Source organism: Rhamphochromis sp. 'chilingali', assembly GCF_963969265.1.
Source record: "Rhamphochromis sp. 'chilingali' genome assembly, chromosome: 1".
Taxonomy (NCBI): domain Eukaryota; kingdom Metazoa; phylum Chordata; class Actinopteri; order Cichliformes; family Cichlidae; genus Rhamphochromis; species Rhamphochromis sp. 'chilingali'.
The window spans coordinates 13,719,238-13,740,408 of record NC_137929.1 but is presented as its reverse complement, the minus strand read 5'-3'; the positions used below and the strand labels follow the sequence as shown (position 1 = coordinate 13,740,408).

General features: G+C 41.5%; 2 protein-coding genes and 1 long non-coding RNA gene across 4 annotated transcripts in view; 2 read left to right on the top strand and 1 right to left on the bottom strand.

Moving 5' to 3' along the window:
• The window catches only part of LOC308393807 (uncharacterized protein), an 810,936-nt gene that overhangs the window by 441,645 nt on the left and 348,120 nt on the right, over nucleotides 1-21,171 (top strand). The gene's annotated exons all lie outside the window — the stretch shown is intronic.
• Nucleotides 1-21,171, bottom strand: part of LOC308394419 (mitogen-activated protein kinase kinase kinase kinase 2-like) — an 83,316-nt gene that overhangs the window by 60,729 nt on the left and 1,416 nt on the right. The gene's annotated exons all lie outside the window — the stretch shown is intronic.
• The window catches only part of LOC308394601, a 50,038-nt gene continuing 29,656 nt past the window's right edge, over nucleotides 790-21,171 (top strand). The window contains exons 1-3 of one of the 2 annotated variants that reach the window (XR_013971253.1): nucleotides 790-928; nucleotides 2,874-2,929; nucleotides 12,401-13,185. This is a non-coding gene — a long non-coding RNA (uncharacterized lncRNA). Of the gene's footprint in view, nucleotides 929-2,873; nucleotides 2,930-12,400; nucleotides 13,186-21,171 lie in introns of those variants that run through there. The other variant, XR_013971251.1, reaches the window with a different exon arrangement.

The following is a 21,171-nucleotide window of genomic DNA, read 5'->3' as shown; positions in this document are numbered from 1 at the left end:
AACAAAACTGAACTTGTTTTGGTTTCTCTCGTAAATTGCTCTCAAAACTTCTCGAAAGGGTTTCAGTTGCTGCAGGTCAACGTCCGTTAAGCATAAAGTAACAGGTGAGCGCTCCTATTTATGGGTTTTGGGATCAAAGCAAAGTTATGACGTCAGAAAGGATCAAAGCAAAGTTACCGCGTCACAAGCGATCGAAGCGATTCTAATATGTGCGCATGCGCACATATGAGAAGCGATCGAAGGGATTCTAATATGTGCGCATGCGCACATATGAGAAGCGATCGAAGGGATTCTAATATGTGCGCATGCGCACATATGAGAAGTGATCGAAGGGATTCTCATATGTGCGCATGCGCACACACGTGCTTGTTTGTGTAATATTGTTCACACTAAACTTGACCCTAATCAATTTAATATCAGTCAATCAAAGAAAATGTTAGTTTTGGAAAATTTTAAAATGACATAACTGACAGTTAAAACCTTTTTTGTTCATGTATTTGTATTTGTATTGTCTTCGGGGTTTTTTTTGCATACCATGTCAAGCTTTTCTGTATATAGTCATGTCGTAGATTTCGGAGCAAACAAGAAATTGAATTGGATTTTAATATTGCAGTGCTTGGATTTTGGATTTGGTGCTTAAAACTTCTTGAAACTGTAACCGTATTTCATTCACCACAAATAACTATCTGATTGAATATTTTTCTTATCAGATAGAGAAATAAAACGAGTCGCAAAGTCTAAAAGCAACATTTCTCTGCCTGGGCTGTACCTCTGCACGTTAGTCTGTTTCAGTGTGTGACCCCTCACCCCCTCCCTGATCAGTCGGGGGTGAGTGCGCTAATGTGCCTGGAGGCCGTTTTAATGAGTGTTTGCTGGAAAACGAAAAATACAAGAAGGATTTGTACGTTTTCACAACGGGGGAGTTTGCGTAAGTACTAGTAAATAATTTTCTCGAGTGTGTACGTTACACATGTTATTTGTTTAAAATTGGTATTATTATTTTGCTAGCTAGCAAACTCGCGGGATAAAGGATTGAAGTGCACTCAGTGCGATACAATACGGTGGCGCTATTCTAACAGTTAGTTATTGCAGGGTAACTTGTAGAATATGCTGTGAATTGAACCAAGATTACACAGCAGTAGCAGTAATACGAGTTACTTCCCTCAAGTGAAAGCGTTAAACGTTAGCCCGATGCTTAACTAGCCAACGTCAGGCTTTCTGATTGAAGGCTAAAAGCGACGTTGTCACCAAGTAAACAGAATATTGATGATATTTTTGTGTATCGCTGCAGCCTTTTCAAGTATTAACCTGGTGTCTTTGGGAACAGCTTAGGGGGAAATGACGGTAATATGACTGAACCATATGGGAACAAAGAATAGGCACTTTTTTGTGCTACCGAAGTTTCCTCGCTTTCATTCAAAATCTGTTTCTCATTAAACAATTGAAACATAATGGCTTCAAGCTGACATTGAGGCCTGTGGGGCACTATCAGCCACTGAGACAGTAGACAAGTGACTATTTCACACTTTAAGGCTGCCTGTTTATTTAAGGGAGATGAACAGTACATTATAACTGTACATAATAATATCAATGATGATAGATTAAATAAATGGGTTTTTGAAAGACGCTTGTGCATTTTTAAAGTCTAAAGTGTTGAATTGATCTGAGTATGTCATCTGTTCAAAGCCTCTCCCAGTCAGTGCTGTTCTCTATGCCTGTCTTACTCTACATGATGTTATTACCACAAACACTTTAAAGGTGATAATTAGGTCTACAACAATAACACAGACTGCAATGTAGTTAAGCGTCTTACAGTTAGTTTTGAATGAATGAACTTAAAAAACAACACAAGCAAAGATCTGTCTCCTCCTGTTTTTTGTGTCACATAAGAAAGAAGCATCAATATCTGATGAGAAGACTTATTAATTTGGCCTTTCACGTGGTCTTATTCAGGTGATGCGAAGTGAAATATGCATCCTTTTTATGGTAATGTGCTGGAAAATGTTGAAAATGGACATTAAACGTGCTCACAAAGTGCTTGAATTTGACCCTGAAAGGTGTATGAAGCCAGAAAAAGTCACACTTGGAGTAAAAACCTCTCATAGCAAGTTAATCATATTCAATTGATTTGATGCTTTCAGCACCAAATTTAGCCACACAATCAGGACAGCGTCTGATTTACCTTCATCGGTAAACGTGTTTATGCAGTACATAGTAACAGTGTGGCTGAGTCCTCTGGTTCAAATCAGTTCCAGTACATTTGGAGATGTAAGTCTTAACCTTTCACATGCATCGGGAAGGAAAAAACATTTAATCTTCACAGTACTGCCGAAGTGCAGCGATACATTGTGAAGTGCACATTTCCATTTCTCATACAGTACCGAGCAAAAGTCTTGAACCACCCCCTTATTTTTTCGTGTTTTGCCAGGTCAGTCTGTGTTAACGGTGTTATTAACTGCATTCTTCAACTAAAGAAGTGAGAACAAATGATGTGGGCTTTTGTTTTTTTGCAATAGGCTGCAAGTAAATGTGTAAAGATACAATTTAAAATTGGTTCTTTGTTAAGTTTTCTGGTCCTTTCCGTGACTTAGGTGTCTGTTTATGTTTGAATGTTTCAGAGATTAGTGTGAAGGGTCTTAACAGACAAAAAGTGGTCAAATACAAGCCCTGGATTAAAAATCAGAAACACTTTAAAAAGCCTGGAGAGCTATTCCTTAATACCACTTTAAAGATTACAGGGAAGTCCGGATCCCTGGAAGCAAATGAGGGATGGCTCAAGACTTTTGCACAGTGCTGTACATGTCATGTTCCCTGTTTTATAGCTCAGCTCAAACTGACACGTTCTCACTAACTGCTTCTCATTTTCTCCACAGTAAACTTTGACCACTTCCAGATACTGCGGGCCATCGGGAAAGGAAGCTTTGGAAAGGTAATGCAGCCTCCATTTTTCACACCACTTGTATATTGTTTGCCCTTAATTACCCACCACGGTCGTCATCTCTAAAGAATCAGTGCAAGCGAAGCGAAATGTGCTGGGATTACACTTCAGTTCTCGTGTGCTGCTGTTATTTAATAACAGTTATAAATGCAGCTTATGCAATTATTTCTATAAAGTCAGTTAGAGGAGAGCCGATTTCTATTTCATCTCACTCAATCTAGGTGGGAATTTTGACCCCACATCTCAATTTAATTACACAGCACATTGAATGTCTGGATGAGACTTCAGTAATGAATTCAGGACTGTGTGTGTGTGTGAGATACACAATTGGGGCTGCAGAGATTGGAATAGTTTACCTTCATTTTAAATATCACTGCCCTGTGCACATTGTCGGCTTTAAAATTCAAACTTAAAGAGTTTGTAAGTAAACTGGCTGAGATGAGACAGACGATGCACCGGGTCCTCGTCTGAGTGCTTTCAGTTGTGCTGTCTCTCTTGCCCAGCCATGCACACACAGACACTGTGCTACACTTACACAGTGAGACAGATGCTCACAGAGACGTCCAGATACATTTTGTCCTTGCTGGAGGTCATCTTGTGTTTTTTGGCCCACTGTGGCCTCACACCGAGCTCCTGCTGTTTTTTGAACACTTTAACAGCTAACAACTTTTAGCTTCCTGTTGAACACACAGTGGGGGGGTGCAGGAGGTAATAAATCAAGTTTGATTATCCTAATTTATAGCTGTCTTTATGTTAAGGATTAAAATAAAATTCACAAGAGGAAGGTGTTGGTGTGTGTGGTTGGGAAGAGAAGGGCGAAGCTAGAATGAAGCACAAACAGAGGGAGGTGTTTGCCTCTCACTGTAGCGCTGTGAAACACGATCTGTAGATTGCAGCTTGTGTAGGTGCTCCAAGAAAATGGGTTCATTGGCATGCAGCACTGTAGATGTGCACGTATGCACTCGCGAAAGAGAGAGGATGCTTGTGTTGCTGAGCTCGTTCTTGCACAGCGGGGAGATGTGAGGTAGGTTGGGGCTACCTCATAACTCCCCGCTGTGAGGCTGCCAGATGGGAAGAAGAGGAAACCGCCTCGGTGTCCTGAAACGCTCGTTTTCCTCTGCTCACTTTTCATCTTTACAATCTCAGCACTTGGGTGTGTATCTTCTTGCAGTGGGCCTCTCAGTTTCATTCTTATTCATAAGCTCCTCTTTGTGTTATTTAGTTTGTACCTGAAAAGTCTAATTTATGCCTGAGTACACAAGTACAAATAAAAGGAGTACCACGTACTTTAATGGGTCAGCTTGGGTCCAGACCTGAATTAGAGATAATGTTGGGCTGTTTTAGGTCTGAGCCACTAACCTGACGAAAACGTAACACAACTGCTGGTAAGTGTGTGTTGTTTAAAACAGAGAGTTGGAGAGGCAGGTCAGTGCTTTTAAAGGTTTATCAGGTGTCAAATCATTTTATAGATGGGAAATGTAGGACTGTGCAAAAGTTTGAGCCACACCTTAATTCTAACATATAACTTGCTGGGTAATGGGAAACGGGTGCAACAGTTTAAATTTGAAAAGTTTACATGAAAATACAATATAAAAGGCAAAAACAGAGTTGATATAATGAGGTAATGAGCTTGAGCATCTTTATCTTCAGCATGCCCTGAACTCTCTTAGGCACATTTCTTTGGAATTCCTTTAAGTAGTCTTCAGGAATAGTTCTCCGAGCTTCTTTAAGGACATTCAGAGCTCTTCTTTCGATATCAGCTGCCGTTTTGTTCCATTCTCTGCCGAGATGATCCCACACGGCTCAGGTCAGTCCATGAATGATGGTGTTTCGATGTGTTTAGTAAGCTGCTGCCGATCAGACGCTTTCCAGATGGTATTGCATGGTGCATCAAAGTCTGGTGGTACTATTCATAATTCCATCAATTTTGACGAAATCCCCAACACCCTGGCTGAAATGCAGACCCAAACTATGGCAGAGCTGTACAGTAGTTTACAGGTGGTTGTAGACATATTACCACAATTTGAACCAGAACTGTCAAATTTTGGTTCATCACTCCATCAGACCTGCTGCTACTGATTTTCAGTCCAGTTCTTGTGTAATTTGGCATCCCTCAGCCTTTTCTCCCTGTTCCCTTCCTTAATAATGGCTTCTTGACAGCCACCCTTCACTGACACCATGAGATGAGGCTTTGGTGAACACTAGATGGATCAACTGAAGGACCAAGTGCATCTTTCAGGTCCTGTGTCAGGTGTTTGCTGAATTTTTTTTGACATGACTTTCAGGTACTGTTCCTCCACTGTAGATAGATTTTTCAGCTTGTCCCCTTTTTTTCTGTCTTCTACTTTCCCAATCCAAAGAAATTAAATAGTGTGTTTCTGTGACAGGTTGCTAGTAACAAAGTCCCTAAAGATAAAATTTAAAATTGGTTCTTTGCTAAGTTGTGTGTTTTGTATTGTATTTGACAACTCGGGTTTGTCCCCTTGAGTTAGGTTAAGTGGTTTAACCCCCCCAAAAAACAAAAATATCGCTCTGAAAGCGATCAGGTACAAGGACTGGACTGAAAATGGGTGAAAAAGCAGTTAATGTCCAAAGAAAAACTTTAAATGACCTTCAGAAAGTCTAAAGAAAGGAAGAAGAAGAACATCTGGCTCAGCACAGGCAAAATATAAAGAACTGAGGAGAGGCTCAAGACTTATTCACAGATAATCAATCAAATTAATCAAGCGTCATCTGGAAGCATCCTCCTGGCTGTAAGAGCGTCTCGTTTTTGTCTCATTAACTGTCTGGTGGCGCTCACAGTAGTCTGCTGTGACGGGGACCTCGAGGACTAATGTTACAGGGAAATCATTAGGAAAGTGCTTTGGACTGAGCTTTACTGAAATCTCAGTTTTCCCCCTGTCGGAGAGCTCCACCACCTCCACCCCTCCTCCTCCTATTCCTTCTTTTTAAACGTCAGTGCAGGTACCGTCTCCCTCCCTCCCATCCCTGTATTTTTGTTACATAGAACTTAGTGGCTGTGCTCACTGTTCAATTCAAGTTGGTTTAAGAGAGATGGTAGTTTAAAAAACACAAAAACAAGCTGTTTTGGTAAAGCAATATATATGATTATTAAAGATAAAATATGGTGTTAATTTGTTTGAGTTCCTTCCCTCTCTCTTTACTTCTCACTCTGTTTTGAAGCATCTGCCTTCCAGCAGATGGGGGAGACTGTATTGGCAGCTGCTTTCCAGGAGGATGTAGCTCATCTGTATCACGAGGCCTGTTGGGCCATATACGTCCTAAGAGTAAGAGTAATTTCCTGCTCTCTCTTTTCCTCTCTAACTTTTCCCTGTGTGCATTAGGGCTGCCACAAACGATTATTTTGATAGTCGACTAGTCACCGATTATTTTTGCGATTAGTCGACTAATAGGATTAGGGCTGCACGATTAATCGTTAGAAAATCGCGATCTCGATTCAAACTTATTTGCGATCTCATTTCCAAATGACGATTTAAAAGAAAGAAAAAGAAAAAGACGACGACGATTGTACCGCATTTTGATCCGGGACGTACTCTGCATGAAACCAAGCGCTCACTCTTCCTGCTCAACAAATGACAAGGGCGGAGCCTTATACCACGTGATACAGAAGCTGTGCCGTGTGATGCTAATATTAGCAGGGAAAAAACAACGGTAGACTGGTGGGTAATAAGCGCATGAATAATACAGAAAACAGAGATTGGAGACGGGAAACTGTTCTTGAAGTACAGAGACAGATAGAGAGAGAGCTAGCTGTGCATGGAGTGTGATTTTAATAGTCGTGGAAGCAAAACAGCAAAATTAATGACATTGATCAAATGTGAAGCGCAGTTTGCTGCTTCTTTTGCTGCTGGCTCTGAATTTTGGTTGGAGAGACAAAACCTGCAGCTCAGAATCAGCGCAAGAAGACGTAATCGCAGCGCGGACCGGACGCATCAGGATCGCTAAGCTCCGACAGCGTGTCCGTCTACGAGCCGTCGGGTGAGAAAGCCGAGAAAGACAAAGTTGATTCTGATGCGTCGGTCCGTTCTGTATTTACGTCTTTGTGTGGAATCAGTGTACCTGCTCTCATTTATACGGATTCGCATTTGCGACCAAATTGGTTGCACTCTAGAGCCCTGTTACTTGATGAAAGTTGGTTTTGCAGAGTTAATCTTGCAGCTCAGCCACAGCATAGCCCTCAGCAACCAAGAGCATGCTAGCGGGCCGTTGTTATTATGTTATTACTGTGCTTTTCGGAAAATAAGGCACTCTAAAAATCAGTCCTTTGATTTTTCTGGAAATCGACAGTGCTCCTTATAATCCGGTTTGCCTTATGTCTCTACCAGCTTTGCACATCTACAGACTGAAATCTTTGCCCATTCTTCTTTGCAAAACAGCTCCAGCTCAGTCAGATTAGATGGGCAGCGTTTGTGAACAGCAGTTTTCAGATTTTGCCACAGATTCTTGATTGGATTTAGATCTGGGCCCTATTTCAGGAAGCCGGTTTAGTGCAAACTCTGAGTAAGTATACCCTGAGTTAACGAAAACTCTGGGTTTTCGGTTTCACAAAGCGAGTTTAGATTAATCCTGAGTGAGTTACTATGACGACACACTCCGTGAAGCTAACCTGCTCCCTAGCAGGTTTACTTCAACTAACCCTGACGTTCTCCGCCTCTGTGTCGGAAACCTGACTGTAGGAAGTGTCAGACATGGCGTGCTCCTTCCTTGAAGAGCCAGTAGATGTTGAAGCCCAAATTCTCCGCAGAGCTCTCCGCCGGGAGAGAGTGATTAGAGCGCGTTCGGACATTTTATCATTTCCTGATGATTTCCTGTGTGAACGTTACCGTTTTTCAGCACAATCTATAATTTATTTGAATAACATCCTCAGGCCTAATATTGCTCATGTGACACATCGTGGACATTCTCTCAGTTCTGTACATATTATTTGTATTGCACTTCGGTTTTTTGCAAACGGGAGCTTTCTGTATAATATTGGTGACGCTGAGCACGTTTCCAAGGCTACCGTCTGTCGGGCAGTCAGGAATGTTACAGTTGCACTGAAACGTCTCCTGTACTCGTCTGTGGTGTTCCCCGGTCATAGACCCACAAGATTTATCAAAGAGGGATGCCACAAAATTGCAGGTAGCAGGATGAACAAAACTTAATTCATGATGTGGTGATACTTGAACTACTACTTAAATTTTACATTTATTTTCAGGGTTCCCAGGCGTGATTGGCTGTATAGATGGCACTCACATTCCAATCATTGCTCCTTCAGTAAATGAAGGAGACTATGTGAACAGGAAGTCGTTCCACAGCATTAATGTACAGGTACATAGTTCCCTGTAGCATTTCAAACTAACAAATTATTTCATTATAGTAATGGATGCTAATTTGTGTTCTCTGCACTGTGAAGATCATATGTGATGCTGCCAACATTATCACAAATGTGGAAGCCAAGTGGCCAGGCTCTGTGAGTGGTGGTGGTGGAGGACCCCCACCTGTTTTTCGGGCCTCCTCTTTTTTTCTAGTGGCCATAACGGGTCACATTTGAGCATACAGAGTAAGCAAATATGTACTTGTAATGTGCTCAGATAATTTCAATAAGTGCTTACAGAAAGAAAATTAATGTAGCCTCTAACTGCAATTGATTTACATCGGACAAAGAGACCAAGCACTATGGCTCAATTACACCTTACCTGTTTGGTATTTGGTGAGTATTGAGTTGTATTTTTGTTATTGACCAAATACTTATTTTCCACCCTGATTTACGAATAAATTCTTTACAAATCCTACCATGTGAATTCATGGATTTTTTTTTCACATTCTGTCTCTCACAGTTGAAGTGTACCTCTGGTGCAAATTACTGACCTCTGTCATCATTTTAAGTGGGGGAACTTGCACAATCGGTGGCTGACTAAATACTTTTTTGCCCCACTGTATGATCCACCGGTGGTGATATTTTGGTATTTTGTGAGTTCCTGATTTAACAAATCAGCTCTTTAATCCAGGCCTGAGAGATTGAACTTTAAAGCGCTATAAAATATTCTTACTGAAAACAGTCGCAAAGTATTTTTCTCCATGATTATAATGAGCTTGGGAGAAATTCACTTATATGGGACACTGATCGAATGAGAAGTCCCGAGCCTAAAAGGATTGCAGCGAGTCAATCCAGTCCAAAAACAAGGAACTGTTTCCTTCAAAATGATGACGTCATCTTGCTGGTGATGGAGGCTCGAATAGGTTGCGCGTGAGACTCCATTATCAGCAATATCTGGTATGAATGTGTGTGGATGTATGCATGTGACTGGACTGTGACGGACTGACGACTAAAAGTTTAACTGACTTGATATTGAGACAAAAACGGTACCGACTTTAGGATTAGTGAATGTCCACAACAATTCACCCAGCCTGTAAAAGAAGGGTGGATGTTTTGTCTTGCTTTGTTTTGTTTTTGCAAGAACAGAAGGATGATAGAGACTAAGGGGGGAGGCTGTAGCTTCACATGAGTGTGAACTGCAGACTGAACCCTTTGGTTGCTAATTTTGAGTTACTGATGTTTGCATTAAGAAAATTGTGTTTTTAGTAGCTGTAGTTCGATTAATGTATCATATTATATGGTTGGGAATGTTAAATGCTAAAGTGAAGAAAAGGTTTGATTCCACTCATGACGGAGCAGGTTATTATTAACCATAGCAGGTCACTGTAAAGAGTCAATTAACTTTTATAGAGGTAAAAAAAACAAAAAAACAAAAACCTCCACTGAGGTCTATGAATAACAGGGGAATGATAGACTTGCCACACTCAAAATGGAGATATGTAATGATAAACACTGGTCCCCGTCTTTTGGGTGCTTTCTTGAAATAGTCAGCAATTTAAAAGTAAGATAGACACAATGTCCTCCTGAGACCCAGGGAGGAAGAAAAAAGAAAAAAAGGAAAAGCATTTTCCTTTTTTCTTTTTCTTTTTTTCTTTTTCAGATAAATCAAGTGTTGGGACGGTAAAAAAAACACATTACAAAAACAAAATTGTTTTTAACTAATTTTATTTAAATTTTACAACATGTGCACTACAGTGCACAAGGGGAGTTCATTGATCACGAATGTGAAACTAACAAAATTCAAGAGCTATTTAAGAAAATTAAAAGCTCCACTGAATTTGTTGTAAGCAGGATATTAAAACTTATTTATATAACAATATAATAATAAAAATGTAGATCAGGGACCAACTTAGAAGTCACTGACACTTCACTAGCTGTAAGCCATTGGTTCAGGAACAAGTGATTGCACTGGGCTTTCTATTTCACAAAAGTCAATTCATTTATGATATCTGAGGAAGTACTGTGATTTTTTTATTTGGAGACACAAAGCAACATTTGGCACTTCCCACATCTCACATATGTTTTACTGTTGCACCCAACCATTCTACAACTGAAATGCCTTGGACTGTTAACCATCTCAGGCAAGTGGAGGGAACCATATTTTGCTACACTCTCATCTGATTGGGGCCTCCTTTTCTTGATTTTTGGAGAGAACTCTTCATTACTGGTATTATTCAGGTCTTGTTCACATGTTTGTCCCTGGTTTCTCAGCCAAGAGGAGCTTGAACTCCAGATACTGGGAGTTCTTTTTGCACATTGAGATCATTGACAACTTTCAGCAAAGACGTGATCGTGTAGAAACAATCAGGTGTCATGGATTCAGCTATAAATGCGACTCTTATTTTTTACTATACTGGAAATCATTCCTGCATTTTACCCATATTTTATTTTTAACTCAAAGCAAAAATTCCAGATTCTCCTACATGTTGGTTTTGGACCAGATAGGACGACAGATTTCAGGTGGCCCTGTGTTTTTCTCTATCACATCTGCCACTGCATCTCGATAATCTTTGTGTGGCTCCTCCTGGGTTCTCACCCTCTCCTATCTGGCTCACATGACTCTCATCTTCTGAAAAATCTCTGTTTGAATCTCGCTCAATTATTCTGTTAAGAATTCTCTCTGCCTTTGTCAAAGAGTTGTCTACTAGGAAAAAGTGAAATAAATATAAGTACAAAGTCCCGACGTGCACTAGAGTACACATTAATAAATTAGTCATGTTCTCTGTGAAACTCAATAAGCCTAATTCTTAAAGACCCCTCAAATTATTTACTAGATGTTTATTTTTTGAAAATTAATAAAAATCTGAGTTTAACAAAACATTTTAAATGTAAATATCAAGCTTACCTTTCTTTCTTCCTTAAAATGTGCTGGTGGGCATGCCAGCCATTTTGAAAAGGTGGGAAAACAATTGGCAAGGCCACACCCCCACACATGTGATATAATTTTAAAGGTACTGTTGTCCTCTCTAAGAAACATCAGGACTTAGAGGAGTGGCAAGTAGAGTATGAGAGCTACAAGAAAAAAACTAAATGTGTACTACAGTGTGCAAAAATGAATTACTGGGTCATCAGGGGGTTATGAGGGACATTTATAAAACTAAAAATCCCACAAACCTTGAAGTGCACTTGAAAAGCTCACACAAGAAGGTTAACCTAGCTTACCTTGAAGAGCTCATCAGGGGGAGCACCCCCCCCCCCCCCCCCCCCCCCCCCCCTCCTTGAAGAGCTCCCCCACTTAACCAGCATCCCCAGAAAACAGCTAACCCCAGATAAGGCAGCGTGATGCGTCCCGAGACAACAGGACTGGGACATCTAAATAATTGTGTGAGTCAATCGCCTTCAAAAAGTTTATCAATTCACTTGAACCAAAATTAGGAACACCCGGTGCTGCAAGAGTTAATAGTCTCAATACCCAAGGATAAGCGGAAGAGCATGATTGATATGATGGAACTGGGATTTGGTTACACTTAATTTTTGCAAAACACAACTAAAACTATAACTGAAACTAATCAAAACTAAACTGAAATTAAGGATGTTCAGAAAATAAAAACTAGACTAAACTAGCGACTGATTGGTAAAAACTGATTACAACTGGTAAAAATTGAAAATCTGGAGTCGAAGCTAAATAAAAATAAAAACTAATGAAGATGGCAAAACGTTTAAAACCCTGGTGCAGAGATTGGCGAATCTGACCAGGAAATGTTATAAAATGGATTGTCGGAACAGCCAGCGTTAAAGTCACCTTTGACAGTCCAGACTAAGATGGCGTTGAACATCTTCAGGGCGGAAAAGGGTTGGTGTGACCAAGGTGTGGTTTGGCTTGTTGTATGTATATTTTGAGATCATATGGCTCTGGATGGACCAGTTACCAGGCCATGGAAGGAGGACAGACTCATTGACTGAGGAGAAGGAATTTTCTGGGATTGGAGATCCTCTGGGTGAGTGGTTGACTGAAAGCATGCATAAAATAAAATTTATCTGTTGTTATTGATTGGTAATAGATTGATAATTGGCCACATTTACAGCTGTATTGACTTGTTGTGGACGTAGTCGACTTCAGGTTTAAGCACTCTAATCAACAGGTTGAAAATAGTGACATTAAAGGAAGAGTATGCAGCGCCACCCTGTCAGACGCCAGTGACGGTGGAGCTCAGTGATGAATCAGGTGAGCTGCATTCATGGTTGACTCATAGCGGAGTTTCCCCTGCTGTGGTCAGTAAGGGGAGATCAGGGGGAAATAAGATTTAAAAGAGGCATTTATAAACGTTTATGTGTCAAGTGAAACGGGATAAAAGGGGGTGTTTTACTCTTATTTTGGCATCAGCTTTATTATTGCATCAGAATCATATAACTAGCATTGCATTAAACATTTATTGAAGTTTTTGACATTGTACTAACATTTGTGTTCCAGTGATTGTTATAACCGCAGGTTAATTTTCTATTTACAGGTGTCAGGATAATCATACGATCTTCTATTGCAGGTGTAACCATGATCATTTTCAGACATATTGCAGTTTGTTGCTCATTATAGAGTTGTGCTCAAGTTAATAAGGGTTAAAAGCTACAGTCAACGCGATGTTTGGCTGATCTATGGTGTGGAGTGACTTCGAGCATAGAGGGCCGCACGCGCTTACATAACATTGATATCATGTTATTCTTTGTGATTTTTATTCAATTATGTCTTTAAGCTAAGTTTTAAATAGTGGCAGTTAATTAAATGACATTCATTTAAGATTATATACTTGAGTCAGAGCATCATACGCAGATCAACTTAACAATCTGGGAAACCTTGTAGCTGCCTAACCTTTTCTTTGAATGTTCTAGCTCCGTTGATTTGACACATTGGAATGTGTCAAAAAAAAAGGGGGGGGGGGAGTTGAGTTTTAACATTAAACAAGGATTATTTGAACATTTTTATAACTTCATTTGTGTCTTTAATAACTTAGGAATGGTAAAGCTTAAGCTAATAGCGGCCCGAGAAGTTTCCGGTCTTTTGTAGAGAATCAGTGAGAAGCATAAATCATTATTTCCATGTGTAAGCATCAATCATTGAAATGAACTGAATAGCGTTTAGAAGATTTGTTAATTTGTTTATCTTTTGTTAAAAAGAGTGGTTTCAATAAGTTTCAGACACACCTTGCAAATGTGCTTATGATGAGTTGGCACTCGGCCTTTTGAAGGTCATAAGCTTCGTTCGGCGTGATGGTCCGGACTGATAAAGTGTAGGAAATGCCTTGAGTGCAGAGGGCTAAATGCAAACACGCTTACACACACATAGGATATGATTAGAATAAGTCCCTGGGACATTCTGAATGTTTTAGACCAATTCTGAATCACTAGAAGGTCAGTAGATAACAACATTAGATTATTAGGGTTAGGAAGAGAGGTGTCTTGGTTTTCTGTCTCTTACAGAGAAAGGGACAGACACCAGACGAGGTCACAGATATGCGAGGATCCTCCGCAGCAGAGACAGACACAGTGACTGCCGAGACATCAACTGGGTCCAAGTGTCATGGCGTTTGGGCTCCAGCTAGTCACCACAAAAGGATGGATCCCATAAACACAGCAATAACCATGAAGGGGTTGGCGGAAATCCAGGAACACCAGACCAACGAAGTTCGAGAGGCTCTTGGGCAAAAAGGGGGACGCGTTCCTGATCTTTTTCTGGAGGATACACAGATCGTTGTTTGAAATCGGGGCAGAATAATCCCCTGATCTGTGCCACGACTGAAGGGTTGTCTAACCCCTGAGGTTGAAGAATGAAGAGCAGAGGATCACCCAACTGGAAGACACTGGTAGCTGCAGCAATAAAATAAAGGCTAAAAGCTCCTTGGACAGAGGTTCTAGTCTGAGTACGTCGGAAGGGTATAAGGTAGCACCAAAATAAAGCTGTGGGAGAACTGGGGAGTGTCATCTGTACCTGCTATTGTTGGAATAATAGTTTTTCTTGCATCTGAACTGCGCAAACACAGAGGTCATCTCACATATGGTTCGCCCCTCAGGGGGACAAAGGGCCTCAGGAGTGAGAAGAGATGAACCCGGCGACACTGGATTATAGGGTGTTGGTGAGCTCATTATTCTAACGAGCTCATCAGGGGGAATTGTTAGATTATAATATTATTTTATGCCATGTTATACCCCTAATTAAAGATTGTGAATTATTATGTAGTTTTAGTTTGCATCATTCTCCTGAATTAGAAGAAGATGATAACTATTGCATTTGTTAAACTGATTTGCATTACATTAGACTGCTGATTTATTGTGGATGAATGATATTGTTTTATGATGCATTATACTGCTGAGTTATAAGAAATACTGTTTGCAGAAAGTCATCACCTTATTGGTCTGATTAGAAGAGAACAGAACATACTGGAGTTTTCTGCCCCATCTCAGCAGGAGCAGATAAACGGGGAGCCAAGGTCGTAGCTTAGGCGCCGTGTGAGAGAAAGGATGTGAATGTTTAGGCTTTTATGATAAGGTGGAGGCACCAGAGGCTATAAGAGTTTGAGCAATGTGTAAAGGATACTGGCAAGTGGCTTTGGCACCAGAAGCGAGAGAGCTGACAGCCTTCAAAACTCCTTTTGGTATGTACCAATTTAAAGTCATGCGATTAACGATTAATGGACCATGTACTGAGAGATGTGTCAGCATTCTCTGCAGCATATCTGGATGACGTGGTGGTGAACAGCCAGTCCTGGGAAGAGCATGTCATTCACCTACAGAAGGTGCTACACTCCATCAGAATGGCTGGACTGACTATCAATCCCAAGAAGTGCTCCATAGCCAAGAGAGAAGTGGAGTACTTGGGCTTTGTAGTTGGCTCTGGGAAGATAAAGCCGCAGGTTGGAAAGATTGAAGCAATTCAGTCCTTCCCAGTTCCGACAACAAAAAGGAAGGTGAGAGGTTTTCTGGGTCTAGTAGGCTGGTACCGGAAATTCATACCTTCTTTTGCAGAGCGATCCACTGTACTGAATGACCTCACAAAAGGCTCAGCCCCCAACAAAGTGCGTTGGACAGAAGACTGTGAGCGAGCATTCAGAGACCTCAAGGAAGCAGTTTGCACACATCCAGTTCTACACAGTCCAGACTTCAACAAGCCATTCATCTTGCAAACTGATGCTTCAGGAGTTGGCCTTGGTGCTGTCCTTCAGCAAGAGGTGGATGGTGAAAGAAGGCCTGTGGTGTTTCTGAGTCGGAAACTACTCGACAGGAAGACGAGGTATTCGACGGTGGAGAAAGAGTGCTTGGCCATGAAATGGGCTATTGAGGCCTTGAGGTATCATCTTCTGGGACGTCACTTCACTCTGGAGACTGATCATCGTCCCCTCCAGTGGTTGAACCGCATGAGGGATGCAAATGCCCGCATTGCAGGATGGTACTTGTCTTTGCAGCTTTATGACTTTACGGTCCAGTATAGGCCAGGGAAGTCAAATGTGGTTGCTGATTGTTTATCTAGGATGACAGAGGACTGAAGCACTTCGCGCTCAAGAGAGGGAGGAGGAAATGTAAGGAAGAAGACTCCCTTACTGTATTTTTTTTTTTTTTTTTGTGCCTGTCCCGTTTGGCTCTTTTGCCATCAGAATTATTGTCTAAAGGCAAAGAAAGATGCCCAACGGATTTACTTTACCAAATTGACCATCCCAGCCTTGCCGTAATGGTCCATTTGATTCACCTTTTATTGTTCATTTCATTTTCACTTACTGAATACGGGACAGACTTGACTGTATTTATTTATATTATATGTATAGCACTTTAGAGCACACCTTTCACTTTATTAAAAGCACCTTATCAAGCAATTTATGAGCATTGCACTTTAAGCATGGATTTGCACACAAGAAGTTTAAATATTTATTGACTATTTATTGGGAATTTTAAAATCAGTTGGTAGCCTTATTTCAGATCCTGCACAGCTGCTCCTCATCAAGGAATGTGGTGGTTGTCTGTCAGGAGAGAAGAATGGTGATTGAGATTGTGATTAAGGTTTACCAGTAAGGAAAACTAATGCAAACGTGTGTGTGAAATCTAGGGATAAAAGTGGTGCAAATAAGTGTTTGTAAGTTAATGATTACTCACCTTTCTTGCCTGTGTCCTCTTCAAGGTGTTTGGGCAAATGTTTCCCCTGGGGTCCAGACACCATTTAAAGGTTCCGGGAGAGACCATTGGTAAAGAGAGTGTGGTGAATCTTTTTGTGCTTGGGTTTCTGGGTTTTTATAATATTGGGTTTGGTGTAACATTAAGTGTGAAATATTTATTAATATGTAAATGTGGAAATGTATTTATGTATTTATTTATTCTAATTAATATATTGTATACTGTGGTGGAAGGTTGGGATTTAAGAATTTACCTGAGAGTGGAATAATGGTTAAGTCTGTGACAGCTGAACATATTTAAGGCTGCCAGTTGTCATTAGAGGTGGATTTTTTGTGCTGTGAAGAAGCTCGACAAGTTAATTGTTGTAAGGAGAGCCATATAGCAAATAAATACTTTGTTCCACTACACTTGCCTTGGTCTGTCTCACTGTGTTTCCAGCCGCTAAGGGCCGTCCTGTTACAAGGACAAACAGCAGCACATGTTCTCTAAATGTTTGCAGTCATTTTTAAATGACGCTGATACTACATGAGACATTTTCCACATTTATTGTCTTTGAACAGAGAATAATAAAGCCATCAAACATACACAGGCTTCTGCAAATACAAACTTCTGTGGTGCATTTGATGACCTGCAGAGGAGAACAAGTCGGGCTTTTCAGCCCTAACACAACAAGAACAGCTGTGGAACCATTGGCCATTTGCCATAGTGTAGCTGAGTCAAAACAGCCCAAGTGCTGAGAGGGAAAACATGATGATTTATGTAAAGTCATAACTGGCTGCAGCAGCTGAGCTTTGACCTGTGAGCTGCAGCTTAAGCTTCTTTTATGGTTCAGTGTTTAATGTTTAAACTGTTTATGGCTGCACACACACCCACAGTCAGGTTGTATACATATTGAAATATTATATACAGTGTGGCAGCTGACCTTTGACCTTTGACCTGCGAGCTTCAGACTCATTGCTGGTGTGAGGTGTTTAATACTATTGAAGCTTGCAGACACACCCACATCCTCTGATTTGTTCTCAGGGTTGTTCAGTGTGTCGGAGTTGGAGCAGAAACCTGCTGCAGGTTAATTATTGATCAAACAATATCACACAAGGTGCAGCAGCTGACCTTTGAGCTTCAGACTCTTTGCTGGTGTGAAGTGTTTAATGTGACTTCAGCCTGCAGACACAGAGGACTGATGAAGCAGAAGATTGTCTCTGTTTCTACACAGACCTGGTCCAGACAGCAGAGCTGCAGAGGGAAGACGTTCATGGGAAGAAGCTGAGTAAGTGCAACGTCCTCTTTGAATCCTGGATCAGGAAGTGAAGCCGGGGAATATTTGGTGTTTCAATAAGGTTTCTGTCTTTGACTCAGTCTGCTGTCACTTTGTTTCAGAGAGAAAAAGAGATTTCAGATTAACTGCATTATATGCTGAGTAACTAAATGCTGCTAGTCTGTGGTGTCACTCCCAGCAGCATCACGTCATTTCTTTACTCTGACCTTTAACATCAGTTAACTTAGCTAGCAGAGCAGCTAGCAGTTAGAGTATGAACTCTGTGTCAGCAGTCAGCTTGGTCCTGGTGGTCACCTGGTTTCATGTTTGCTGATGATCCAGATGTGTCCACATAATTATTTATTTCTGTAAATGTAAAGACTTTACAGATAAACAACAGCAGCCCTCTGGCTGGACTCTAACCTGTGAGTTTCCTGTGACTGAAACCACAAGCTGACATTTTCCTTCTGAAGCAGCTGAATGGATGTTTAAGTTTACCTGCATACATGGTGCAAATAAACCCGCTTTGGATGGTTTGGAGGCGGAGCCCAAAGCAGGACAGGATTCTAATGTGATTGGTCACTTTGATGAGGTGGCTGGAACTCAGGTGGTCGAGCAGGTCACCTGCTAACCAGAAGGTTGGTGGTTTAATGCCAGTCTGCATGGTGTCCTGGTGAATGTTCGACAGGAAACACTTAGACACATGGAAAAAGTGCTTGTGTGAACGTACAAGTTGTGTAAAGCTTGTGTTTGAAAAATAAAGTTTATTTCTTATTATTTATTTTATAATAAAGTTTTTTCCTGTGCAGCAGTGGAAATACTGACAACTATAGCTGGATTATTTATTTGAACTCTTTTAAACCAGAGGCTTCAGACGCAGGTTCTGCAGCCTTTAATGGTAATAGTCAAAGTGTGATCGGTGAATTGTGAGCAGCAGAAAGGAGGAAAGCACTAATGCTGGCACAAGGGGCCACAAGCCAGTGTACTCCAAGTGCCAGCCTGGGTAAATGGGGAGTGTTGCATTAGTAAGGGCCTTCTGAACTAAAGCTTTACCAAATAAAATGCGTGGATCATAATGAATAAGACTGTCATGCTACTGATGGCTGAAAGAAAAGGAAGAGGAGGAAGGAGGCATGTTAGGAGTAGGGATGGGTATCGTTTAGGTTTTATCCGATACCGGTGCCAAACCGGTACTTTTGAAACAGTGCCTGTGCTTAATCGGTGCTCGAATCAGTGATTAAAGAATGGAGAACACAAACTTTGTCCAAAAACCTCTCATGTTTTTATTTTTAGCAGTCTCTTTTTTTCTGCAAAATGATAACCAAGTTAGCCTTTTCTGTTGATACAAGATACCTCCTTTGGTTGGAACCGGTGCTTAAAGAATGGAGAACACAAACTTTGTCCTGAAACCGCTCATGTTTTGTTGTTTTTTTTGTAAAAAGATAACAATGTTAGCCTTTTGTGCAGCTATAGGGCATATATGGTATCACTCTATCAAACAAGAAGACAGCAGCATGTAACTACAACGGTGTTTGCTTGTTCACCTTACATTAATGTAATAACGTGGTTAGCCTACTCAACGTAAATTACACACAAACAACATTAAGCTACACACGCAGAGAAGAACGGCTGCTGCTGCCGTCATCATCCTCATCATTTCTGCTCCTCTGGCAGGGCTAGGGGCCAGGACTCTCCTCTTCAGGTTCTTGGGGGATGTTGCTAACTCCGTGTCCGATAACAGGCACCACACCCGCAGTAGTTGTGCTCGGTGTGAGGTCTTGCAGGAAGCTATCAAATACGGTGCATTTCTCGGCTTTAAAAAAAAAACACTGCGTCGCCGGGTGTTTCATGGTAAACAGACTGATTCTTATATAGCGCTTTTCTACTCTCCCAGAGTACTCAACATGCCACATTCACCCAATCACACCAGCACTTTATCTGTACTCAGTGCTTTCTAAGTACATTCACACTCCGAATGTGGAGAGCAAGTTGGGGTTAGTATCTTGCCCAAGGATACTTGGCACGAGGAGCCTGGGATCGAACCATCAGCCTTCCGACCAGTAGGTGACCAGCTCTACCTCCTGAGCTACAGCCTCCCTGTTTCACCAGATTCGAGGTGTTACCTCCTTTGCACAGTATCAGCTTAAAGCACTTGTTGCAGGCTGCTGAGTTTGCATCTTTTGCTGTGAAGTACAGCCAGACTTTGACCGCTTAGCCTTGGGCATTTTTAATCTGTCGCTCTGCTCTAAAAGAACATACGTACCGGGGCCCGCCTACTATCCTTGGAAAGGTAAAATGATTGGCTAGAATCCAAAGTGTATGACATCTCAGGAAAAAAAGCACCAAAATGTGCACTGCTTTTCAGTCTGGTTACTACCGTTTATGTCAGACCCGGTGCCATAATGACATCAGATACCGGTGCCCATCCGCAGTTAGGAGGCAATGGTAGAGAAGGAAAGACAGGAGATGGTAAATGGCCTGCATTTGTATAGCGCTTTTCTAGTCCATAGGACCCCAAAGCGCTTTACACTACATTCAGTCATCCACCCATTCACACACACATTCACACACTGGCGATAGCAAGCTACATTGTAGCCACAGCTGCCCTGGGGCGCACTGACAGAGGCGAGGCTGCCGGACACAGGCGCCACCGGGCCCTCTGACCACCACCAGTAGGCAAACACGGGGTTAGTATCTTGCCCAAGGATATTTGGCATGCAGCCAGGGTGCAGCCTGGGATCGAACCACCGACCTTCTGATTAGTGGCTGACCTGCTCTGCCACCTGAGCTACAGCCACCCAGAGTGGAGGTGATGTATCTAAATGCATCTGAACAAAGCAGAAGTGCACACCAAACTCAACGGATAGTCAAATGTAGAATCACAGAACAGAACTGCAGGCTGAGTTTGGATGTTTGTCTTTCACACCTCTCTGTGTCTCACACACACAGTGACGTCAGACACAGTCACACTCACTGTTCCATCTGCTTTGTGCACAAATTCATTACTTTCTTCCTTCAATGATCTACATACTACGTGCTGCCCAGTGAATACTTTGCAATGTATTCCATCCCCTTTCAAGGCAGAATTACCCAGTTTATTCCCCATTACAAGACAACAATCAGTCACACTCACACAGACCACGTCTGGCCCGCACTCGCTCACACGTGCGTTTACCCACCAATGAGAGCTCTATCCTCCTTACATATTGGTGGATAAACCAAACACTCAACGCCCTCAGCGGCAGAGGAAAAACCTCCTTTCGGTGGAGCAACCATCCTTAACCCTCCTTAAAAACTGGCGAAGAAACCAGACCTCCTTAGAATAATTAAAAAACTGGTGGGGAAACCAGACCTCCTTAAAAAAAATAAAGAAAAACCAGTGGAGAAACCAGGTAGCTTCTAAAACACCATCTGTTTTAGAAAACAAAACAGATGGTGAATTCTTTAGAGAATTTTCTAGAAATCTTTTTCTTTCAAAACAGAATTCAGAATATTGATCTTTGACAT